Genomic DNA, 11,998 nt, shown 5'->3' on the forward strand with positions numbered 1-11,998 from the left:
GCATTATTGTATGCTGTCTTGTAAACACAAAGGGTCGTGTGGCGCATTATTGTATGCGGTCATGCAAACCCTCCGGGTCATGTGCATATAGGTAAGCAGCTTTGTGGTAGTGTAACTAAGTAACATAAAATTTTATTAGTAAAGGTGACGTGAATAGAGTTTTCGGAACTCTATAAGATGGAGAATTCCAAGCATAGCGCTCTATGTAGCCTAGTTGAGAATGGAAAGAAATTTCCAATATCCTAGGGACAGTGGGAGCGATGTGTCTACTAATGGATTACTCCATTAGAGCAGAATACTCTACATTCTTAGTTGCGTGGTAGCAAATGTGAAATTTTTCCACGTCATCACTGGGTGATTGAGAGGGAAACATTCATGATTGCTCCGCAAGATGATAAAGAGCCTAGGATAATGCCAAAGGCTCTAGTCCCCTGTTTTTAGAAAGTGGATCAATGTTGCGCAGTTTAAGACAAAGTCTTTGAGGATTAACCATTTTTATAATTTGGTTGACTTTCCATTATGACACAAAACTGTTATAAAGTTATGCGTAATTTGGATAGTCATTTTTGAGGCATAAGGCTCGCTAGATACCGAATGGTCGCACCATTGAGGAAAGTGTAGACCATGAGAAGACTTCCTCCTGGGGAGTGAGGTTATTTTGACTTAGGCTATAATTGACATAAGTTCGGAACATTGATTTGTGGACATTGTGACCCGATTTCTCATTAGAGAATTGGATAAGTAGATCTGTAGGGATTTACCTTCTGCTTTTATGGTGAAAAGTTAGGAGCGCAAAAAGGTTGCTGATTCCAATAAATCTATTACAGCCTAAAGCAGTTATCCAAACAGTGGTTCTTAGATTTCGTCAAGCCATGATAGGGCAACGATGATCGATGAAGACCACTGAGGCATGATCAATGGTCCAAAAGAAGTTTTTCCTTACTTAGTCATTATGAGCCAGGAATTTATAAGGTTGTCGCCACCTAGGGTGGGCAGTCCTCTATTTTAGATATGATGGACATGGGTGATGTAATTTATATGCTCGGATGTACGATCCTTAGGGATTGTTTTAGAAAAATTCTCGGTTTGTCTTCGATGACTTACATAGAGAATATCCTAGAATGATTCTAGATGCAAAATTGCAAATCTATTGACTTACCTATCGGTAAAAGCCAGAGCCTTAGCTATTGAGTGAATCCTCGGATTGTCTTTGGGAGAAACAGATGACCTATATTCCTCGATCTTTTCTTTGTTGTGGGAGCCTAAAGTACGCTATGTGGGCGTATTCGGCATGATAAGTGTTATCTTTGGTAAATGATCAACTGAGTTGTTTAGACATTGACCTTGCTCATTAGACTGTGGATAAAATGCTTTACTAGTAGTATATTAATTTGCTCATTGTAAGATTCAATGCGCTAGTTGGGCGCATCTGTGCTAGTTGGGCGCACTAAGAATGAACGCAAATTGGTCACCAAAATATCTTTAGAGAGGTTATTGCGTAAGAGGTAGTGATCTTAAATCATTTCATGTGAGGCGCACATGGTGGATTCCGTTGTATATACTTATCGCAAGAGGTGCTGATAAGGCTTATGTTTGGAATCTATAATTGCGCAAGCTGTGGTCAATTTTTTTTAAAATCGATCACTTATTTTGAGATGATGGGATGTTGACACTATTACGGTTTGTGTCATAATGATTAGCAAATGATGATGTCAGCAGGCAAGATTGGCTCACTCACACGAGCAATCGCCCATGGCGCTTGGGAGCGAGCAAGGATGAGACTGGTGGTTTATTTTTATTTGGAGCCAAGAGAGGCTTAAATCATCCACTATGTATGTCGCCTTGGTTATAACCAAGATGAGGTCGTGTTAAGGACCAAACATGGATGTTAGTACCCACTTTCCATGTTGTGCCTGTTATGATTAGCCAGATACGAGATCTCATTTGGCGCCTAGAAGGCGAGCAAATAGAGAATTCGGGTTAGGCGCTAGAAAGCGACTAGACTAATATCTGTACGGTGTATCGAGTATGACGTCACTCTTTATGGAAGAGGTACTCCACCGTAGCATGTATTCATACTATATGTGCTTGGCGACCGAGTAATGAGGTGAGAGAATGGATCCCTGCTTCCTTACCGTGTGAGTCTTACGTGTCATTATTGATATGACTTTCATTTATGTACCCTTTTGTGACTTTTGACTATGTCATAAGGTAAGGGGTTGATGTTCTGCTACTTTGGTATGTTGCCTGCGGTCATGCATGATTCGGCCTTAAGGGACATCACTGGGAAAGCGGTCAATTCTAAACTAAATGGCATGAGTGCAAAGGGAAGATCATCTAGTATTACACCACTGTTGTATATTCACTGCCGGCAACTCATATCGCTCTGTATGAGAGGTGAATTGAGTGTGAATATATTGCAAGAATTGAGAGGGTCAAACATGCTCTTTTTGAGGGATTAGAGATGTTTTTTGGACCGGTGTAATTAGATGGGTCTGGGGTATATGAGACACTATTTCTTTTCTTTTTTGGGTCAATGTCTCTATGCTGGCTCATTTTGAGTTTCTAGTATAGAGCTCCCACATGCAGGTGTTCTCAGCAGTCGCACGGTGCAGTGGCTAGTATGAGATTGTTTATTTTTGGGGAGATTGAGATTGAGACGTGGCAGTGTCATGCCAACTCATGTCCGAGTGGGAGATGTTAGAAATTGGGCGCCCATGTGGCATGACCCTTAGAACCTTTTGAACCTCATCCAAATGGGTTTTTGAATTTAAATTCAAACCTATTTGGATGAGCCACTCAGGATATATATCTATCATATCATGATATGGATAGATGATATAGATATCAGATATTATCTCATTTAACCAATGGATAAATGAGATAAATATAATATATATCTGATATATGGTTATGGGTAACCAAGAGAGAAACAACGTATGTTTTGTTTTCTACCCATGATACTGACTCTCTCCCAAAAATAACGATCAAAGTCATTTTGCACTGTGGTTTGTGTGGGTGATATTCACCATTGTAATATCACCCCACTGCTGGGATTGATTGATTGAGTATGGAAGCACGTGATTTATCCACGAGGTTTAGGTCAAACGAGGTATGATCTAAACACTTTATTCCGCTGCATGTTTTGTGTTTTGATTCACAGATAGCATGTATTTAACCTTAAGCAAAGTTAAATTCAATTATTTGGCTCTAGGAATAAATTATTAATACTCGCGGGTGATTTGGCAATCTGGTGCTCAAAGTAAAGGTTTGAATTTTGTTTATTAGTTTGTTAGAAAGCAAACATGTTTTGTGCCTTTTGCTAGTTAGTAAGCTAAGAAAAAGACCCACAAAAAAAGAAAAAAAAAAGGATTATTTAGCTTATTTCTACAAATTAGTTATATTAACCATTTTTAAAATTTTAAGTTATAAAACAACATTATTAGGTTCAATACTTATTGGGTTTAATTTGATTTTTTATAAAATAAAATTTAGTATTATTATGGGACAATTAAGTTAGTATTATTAAGAAGAAGAATAGGGCATCTAATTGCTGTGGAATTATAATTTTATAGAAGGCCAAAAATTGTTAAAGTATATCATTTGTTAACAGACAATTCAAACAGATAATTCCTTGTAATTTTAGAAATAATAAGGGAAGTTTCTATAATTGTAAGAGAATGTCAGTAAAATTAATTATCCAAGGAAAAAAAAAATGAATACTTTCTTTTTATTTTGAATAAATATTTTTCTTTAGTTTGAGGAGGCCGTGGGTTTGGGTGTCTGCGTCTGGGTTTGGGTCTTCGTCTTGGTCATCGTGAAATAAGTTTCGACTTGTTTCAATTAGGCCTAGTTTGATTATAATGAAAGTGTTAGAAAATGAGAGAAAAAGAAGAAAAAAAAATGTAAATTTTTATTGAGTTTTGAAAAATCTAGAAATTTCCTAGATGTTGATTTGTGATTATGTATCAATTTTAAGTAGAATATAACAATCCCAATCAAACGATCAAGACAAAAAAACACAACGATTTAACGTGGAAAAAACCACAATTGGACACCTCCAACTATGATCAAAAAACCACGGGCAACAGCCACAAAACAATCCACTAAGAAGATTTAAAGGAATTATACAAGTATACTCTTAATTACCTAGCGAATCCACGCCTAATTGAACAAACCTCTATGTGCCTCTTCCAACCCGTCTTCACCTCGGAATTGTCTTTACGATGAGCCACCCCGGAATCCACCAAAGCTTCAGGCTCGAATTCTTCCGAATCCACCGAAGAACAACTCTCTCTTTTGTATAGAAAACAAAACCTTTGATGTACTCTCTTTAAACCATGAGTTGAATACTCAATAAAAACATCAAAGAAAACTAACAAAATATCCCCAGATATAATCCTTAAGAACCAAAAAGAAGATCTGGAGGAGTTCAATCAAAATCACTTAGTTTTGGGAGAAAACCAAATATTTATAGAGAACCAAAAGTAATCCTAGATTGGGAAGAAAACAAACTCCTTGAGAAATCCAGATTCTGAGGCTCGCTCGAGCGAAGCTTTGCTGGCTCGAGCTAGGAGTGTATTTTTCATGATTTCTACTAGTGCCTTGGCTCGAGCGACGGATCCTTGGCTCGAGCGAGGAATACACTCTTTCAGGTTTTTGTATGGACGCAATCCTTGGCTCGAGCGCGCATTCCTTGGCTCGAGCGAGCAAGCCCTAGCTCGAGCGAGAATTCCTTGGCTCGAGCGAGCAACGACGGACATGCAATTTTGAATGCAATTTTGAATTTAGCTTCGGCCGCGAGCTGACCGGGCAGCTCGACCCCCATAATAATCAGCGAAGTGGCAATCTTGAAAGCATTAACATCACAAACTTTTCTGCATGGTTCGATTCGGATTTGGATTCGCATGTAATAAACTCATAGCCTCACTGAAATAAAAATGCGAAAATAAATACATCTGAAATGAGTTTTGTCAAACGGGGTTGCCAAGAATAAGTTTTGTAAGAATAAGGAGTTTTGTAAAAAAATTATTTACAGTACAGCTGTGAATAAGTTTATCTCTTTGTGATAATATCATGGGACTATGAATCTCCTCCAAGGGGTATTAGCAATTCCATGAGGGGTTGTGTTTCACAATTCAAAACCTTGAGATTGAGATTGGACGTAAAAATATCATTATATCCCCACTTTACAAAAATAATAAAATTAATTTTATATATGAAGGACTTTTACATAAATTTATAGATTAAATGACAACCAACTAGTATTACCATACTCCTATACAAACAAATACAATTTATTTTTACATGTTTAATGACACTGATAATTCCCTCATTCAATCATATCATACTAATAACCCATCCAATCCGACAAACAAACTTTGTTACCTTAGGGGAGGTGTTTCAGTGGTTCTTTCTCTAACAGAATAAGAAGTGCCAACTTTTCTTTGCTTTCAAACATACAACAATAAATTCAGTATCATATATATACGCCATTAAACCATGGCAAAGTGGCTTATTATTTTCTTGACCTGCCATGCTATATTTGTGTAGTTTATTATAAATTAAAAATATTCCTCTCATAATTTTTAAATAATTAATTTTTTAAAATTTATTTAAGTTAAGTTATTTCTACTTAATAAATTGTAAAACTATACCAAACAATCTAATACAAACTCATAAAAAATAAAAATAAAAATAAAAATAAAAACTTAAATAAACAGCACCAAACAATCCATTATATGGTAGAATAGTCTTGATTGCCTCAATGGCAGTAATTGATTGATGCCGTGCCACAAAAGACCATAGGTCTTGTTGGTGTCTGAGTTTAAAAAGTTCATAATTTTAATTATTAAAGTTTACCACTAATTTGTAATTTTTTTTTTTTTTTTTTATCTTGGGAGTCCCTTTCTGCAAAACGTATGTCATGGGTTCAAACTTGAAATGGCTTATCATTCTATGAATGTTTCATTTTTCAAACCCCCTTTACGGTTTTGATACGTTGGGGAGTAAAAATTACCAACTTTTTCTTTGGTTTCAAACTTGATAACAAACAATCAATGAAAAAACAGCACTCTGAATAATATTATTGTTCCTCCCTCTCCACACCACACCACACCACACCACACCACACCACACGACTACTCCGTACTCTCTACTCTCTGCGTTTTAAACGGATTTTGACAATATTCCAAAAAGAAGTCAAGTTTGTTGCCCATGGATTCCGCTCATTGAATTGGCGGGCTCACCGCCACGTGCTATTCCGAACTTACTAAATAATTTTTTCATTTCTTTCTCTATATTTTGTACTCCAACTATTTTATTCTCTATACATAACATGAGATGTTCTGTTTTTAAATTTTTTTTCCTTTTGTTTCAAAATATATATATATTTCTTAAAACAAGTTTTCAGTTTATTATGGCTTAGATTGTGTATTTCAGGCTGATTGCATGTATTTAACCTTAAACAGAGTTAAATTCAATTATTTGGCTCTAGGAATAAATTATTAATACTCGCGGGTGATTTGGCAATTGAATTTTGCTTATTAGTTTGTTAGAAAGCAAAATTATAGTAACCATTTTTAAAATTTTAAGTTATAAAACAACATTAGAAAGCAAAAATGTTTTGTGCCTTTTGCTAGTTAGTAAAACTAAGAAAAAGACCCAATTTTTTTCTTTAAAGATTATTTAGCTTATTTCTTCAAATTAAATATAGTAACCATTTTTAAAATTTTAATTTAAAAAACAACATTATTAGGTTCAATACTTATTGGGCATGTTTGATTGGGTGGATTAGAGCATGAGATTGAGATTATTAATCTGTGGGTCCAATTATCCATGTTTGTTTTAACATTTTGGTTTAGGATAATTAATCCAATGGATTATTAATCCAATAAATTTGTAGGATTATTAGTAATGGGGTAGGGGTGGGAATATTAATCCAATTGGATAGTGAATACCACACTAATTTAATAGGATTATTAATACTTCACTATTAATTTTGTGAATCAAACATGACCATTGGGTTTAATTTGATATTTTATAAAATAAAATTCAGTATTGTTATGGGGCAAGTAAGTTAGTATTATTAAGAAGAAGAATAGGGCATCTCATTGCTGTGGAATTATAATTTTATAGGAGGCCAAAAATTGAAAAAGTATATCATTTGTTAACAGACAATTAAAATGGATAATTCCTTGTGATTTTAGAAATAATAAGGGAAGTTTCTATAATTGTAAGACAATGTCAGTAAAATTTATTATCCAAGGAAAAAAAAAAACAAATACTTTCTTTTTATTTTTAATAAATATTTTTCTTCAGTTTGAGGAGGCCGTGGATCTGGGTCTAGGTCTGGGTCTAGATCTGGATCTGGATTTGGGTCTTGGTCTTCGTGAAATAAGTTTCGATTCATTGCAATTATGCCAAGTTTGATGATAATGAAAGTGTTAGAAAATGAGAGGAAAAGAAGAAAAAAAATGTAAATTTTTATTGAGTTTGTTTAATATGAAAATGGTAAAAATTATAAGAATTTTTTATTTTGTTTTTTTTGTACAATACATACTAACATGGTGACTAAATTTTTAATTTTTTTTGGTGAAAATTCACTTGAAAATTGAAATTTGTCCATGCAAAATGTTATTTATATCTAACAACATTTTTAGCATACCAAATATTTATAAGAAAAAATATTATATTTTTTTCATTTAGTTTCTTTCACTTCACTATACAATAATACTTGATTAAATTTTTTCTTTCTAATCAATCTTTTTGTCAGTTTTAAAAAAAAAAATTGCTTGGGCTCTTTCCACTAACGTGTGGATAGGTTCAAACTTTACAGTAATTCTTTCTAATCAATGGCTTTATCGGTCCAAAAAAAATTGGAAAAATTGCATTCCAGTGACATGTTGACCAAAAAATTGCAAAATCATGCTGTGAGAAGTGCAACTCTGAGTTGCACCATACCATATTTTTACAATTATTTTGTCTACATTTCACTGAAATGTAATTTTCTTAAAAAATTTCCTGTGACCCTCTTTTTAGTAACGTGTGCATGGGAACTACATTCAAAAAACACTCAAATTTTCAAAAAAAAAAAACTTAGTGGAACAAGCTTATATAATTTGAAGATAATTAATAACTAATACTACTACATTAAAGGAGTTTTTTGAAATCGTAGGTTCCATCACCCCTTCTTGTCTCGAATCCATTAAGGTCATGTTTGTTTGGACGGATATGATCTTAGAATTGGACTAATAATCTAACAAAATGTATAATTCAATGTTTGATTAAGAAAATTAGAGTTCGGATTAATAGTTTATTTGGACATAGTATCCCCTGTATGGAGAACTATTGAATCACAAGAGAAAGATAAGATACAAAATAAAGGATTAAGGAGATATCAGACTAATTAGTTAAATTGTAAAATTGATAAGATATTGTCAATCCCTCCTCATATCCTAAGGCAATCCAAACATGGGATATGATGTACAATCCAAAGGGATTGATAATCCTAAGACTAACAATTCTAGGTATGCTAATCTTATTCAATCTAATCCGTTCAAACAAATATGACCTAAGTGAGCTCAACCAACCCAATTTTGGCCCGTGGGATCACTACAAGCCCTATTTTGATAATCTAATTAGACGATATTTTTATGTCTTATTGTACAGATTATTCATAAAAAAAAAAAAATTAGATTGATACGATAATTGTAGCTCATAATTTAATCATATTTGCATTCAAAAAAATAAATGACAAGCTCAACCATAATTTTAACTACAAATTGGTATAACACATCACAAATATTCGTAATTTTCATTACAAAAAAACATAATTTTCTTACAATGTATCATTTTTAGAGATCACACAACATAAATTTCTTCAATATTGATATATAAAAAAAATGTTATTATTTAAAATTTTGAGTGTTGTTATCCTTTAGCATTTAATATATATTTCTCTTAGTTTGATAAAGAGTATTAATGTTTTTTTTCTATTTTAATTTTACATTTATTTTTTATTTTTTATTTTTTATAAAGAAGCCTGCCCTTAAAATTTGTCAAGTGTTATACACTCTCCGTTAGTTTAGACAAAAAATGTAACTATTATGATTTAGTCTAAAATTACAAGAGAGTTGTTTGGCTATTTTTAAACCGTAAGGTGTAAAATGCTCCAACCTTAAACCACTAAGTTACAAAATGCCTTTTGTTATAAAAAATTTGGTCCTTGAACAATGAATCAAAACTCTACCATACATTGTATATTCATCGTAATATAATGTAGAAATGACTTATTCTTCTCTCCCTTAGGCCTTGTTTGTTTTAGTCTGAAAGTGACGAAATTGGACTAACAATTTGGTGGACCTCATATTCTCCAATAGAGATAAACTTATTCACGAAATTAATTGTACTCCAGTGAAATCTATTGGAAAATTATAAAATTGTGTTTAGATTATAAATTTATATAGTAATTCGAAAAAAGAAATGGAAAATGTGAAGCAAATATAAACTAAATTTGCGTCATCTTTTTTCCTTTTTCAAATTCCTCCTTAAATTCAAAATCCAAACACAGTGTAAAAAAATTATTTACAGTACAGCCGTGAATAAATTTATCTCTTTGTGATAATATCATGGGACTACGAATCTCCTCTAAGGGGTATTAGCAATTCCATGAGGGGTTGTATTTCACAATCCAATCCCTTGAGATTGAGATTGGACGTAAAAATTAAAGAGAATGTGACTCTTTTTATTCAATGCAAGATAGAATTACAGAACTTGTATTTATAGAGAAACAACTATTTGTTAACTACCTTCTAACCTCCTAACCTAACCATAACTGCAATCTAACTCTAGTTCTAACAAACTAACTATCAAAATAACAACTTGCAACCTTTAGCTGAGCTGGACTACAAACTTCTATCTTGTATCAACTATAAGCTGTTGCAGAGCTTTAGTGCTGCTGGTGCAGCTGTTGCAGAGTCAGCTTGAGCCTCATCCTGAGCATTATGCTTAACAGTCCCCCGCAAACTGAGAGAAGTGGGAAACACCTGAAGTTTGCCCTGAAGGTATTGAAATCTGGAAACTGAGAGAGGCTTTGTGAGAATATCGGCAATTTGGTCAGTTGACGCAATATGACAAATAGTAAGTTTCTTGGCAGCAACTTTCTCACGAACAAAATGATAATCGACTTCAATATGCTTAGTTCTAGCATGGAAGACTGGATTGTGAGCCAAGGCAATTGCAGACAAGTTATCACACCATAAGGTAGGAACAGCCACAGAGACATGAAGTTCAGCAAGAAGCATGCCAAGCCAACTCAACTCAGCAGATACCTGAGCTAAAGCACGATATTCTGCCTCAGATGAAGATCGGGAAACTGTTGGTTGCTTTTTAGCACACCAAGAGATGAGATTGGGACCAAGAAACACACAGTAACCTGTGGTGGATCGTCTATCAAGAGCACTGCCAGCCCAATCAGAGTCTGAAAATGCATTGAGAACAAGAGGGCCAGAGGTGAAATGCAAGCCATGACTTAAGGTACCCTTGAGATATCTGAGGAGCCGTTTAACAGCAGAAAAATGACTATTCAAAGGGTTTTGTAAAAATTGACACAGATAATTAACTGTAAAGCTGAGATCAGGTCTGGTAAGTGTAAGATATTGGAGAGCACCCACGAGGCTTCTATAAAGACTAGGGTGAGAAAAAGAAGAGTCCATCTCAGGAAGAACAACCTTAGTAGCCATGGGAGAAGAATATGGTTTACAATCACTCATGCCTGCCTTTGCAAGAATTTCAGAAGCATATTTTGGCTGAGACAAAATGTAACCTGAAGGAGAAGAAGTAACAGAGATACCAAGAAAATAGTTGAGTAAACCCAACTCTTTCATGGAAAAAACTGAGTGCATATGTTGAACAAGAGTAGAGATATAGAGAGGATCACTCCCAGTAAGAAGGATGTCATCTACATAAACAAGTAGAACAGTAATGGAAGTAGAGGTGTGTTTGACAAACAAAGAGGAGTCACAATGACTAGGAACAAAATCATGAGAAAGAAGAAAAGAAGAGAAAGTGGAGAACCAAGCTCGAGGAGCTTGTTTTAAGCCATAGAGGGCCTTGTGCAATTTACAAACAAGGGATGGATGTTTAGCATCAATAAAACCTTGAGGTTGATGCATATAAACTTCCTCTTCAAGAATGCCATGAAGAAAGGCATTTGAAATGTCAAGTTGTTTAATAGGCCAATGAAAATGAAGGGCTAGACATAAGAGAACTCGGATGGTAGGTTGTTTAGCTACAGGACTAAATGTTTCATGATAGTCTACACCCTCAGTTTGAAGAAAGCCTTTAGCAACAAGTCTAGCTTTGTGTCTTGCAATAGAACCATCTGAGTTTTTCTTGAGCCTAAATACCCACTTGCAGCCAATAGCTTGTTTATCAGGAGGAAGAGTAACTAAAGACCAAGTACCTTGGTTTTGAAGAGCTTGATATTCATCTAACATAGCAGCTTGCCAAGCTGGAGACTGAGCAGCTGCTTGATAATTCTGTGGCTCAGTAGAATCTGCAGATTCTGTAGAAGCAAGAAGACAAAGGGAAGAAGAAGAAGCAACATTATTCTTACTCTTGGACCTAGTGATCATAGGATGAGGATGAGGATGAGAAGAAGAGATTGGAGGAAGATCAATGTAGAGAGATGAAATAGGCAATTGAGAAGAAGGAGGAGCAGACAGAAGTGATGAAGGGGCTACAGATGAAGGAGAAGCTGAAGGAGACAAAGAAGGAACAGCTGCAGAAGTAGGAAGAGTTGCTGCAGACAGAGTAGGTGTGACTGTTGCAGATATAGAAGAAGCCTCTGCAGCCAGAGGAGATATGACTGTAGATTTAGGAGGAAGTGATGTCCAGAAAAAATTAATTAAAGAAGGAAGAGTAGGAATAGAGGAGGAGATAGATGAAGGAAAGCTAGAGGAAGATTGTTTAAAAGGAAAAAGAGATTCATCAAACA

Source organism: Camellia sinensis, chromosome 9 (genome assembly GCF_055761805.1).
Source record: "Camellia sinensis isolate YWXY chromosome 9, ASM5576180v1, whole genome shotgun sequence".
In the NCBI taxonomy this organism is placed as follows: domain Eukaryota; kingdom Viridiplantae; phylum Streptophyta; class Magnoliopsida; order Ericales; family Theaceae; genus Camellia; species Camellia sinensis.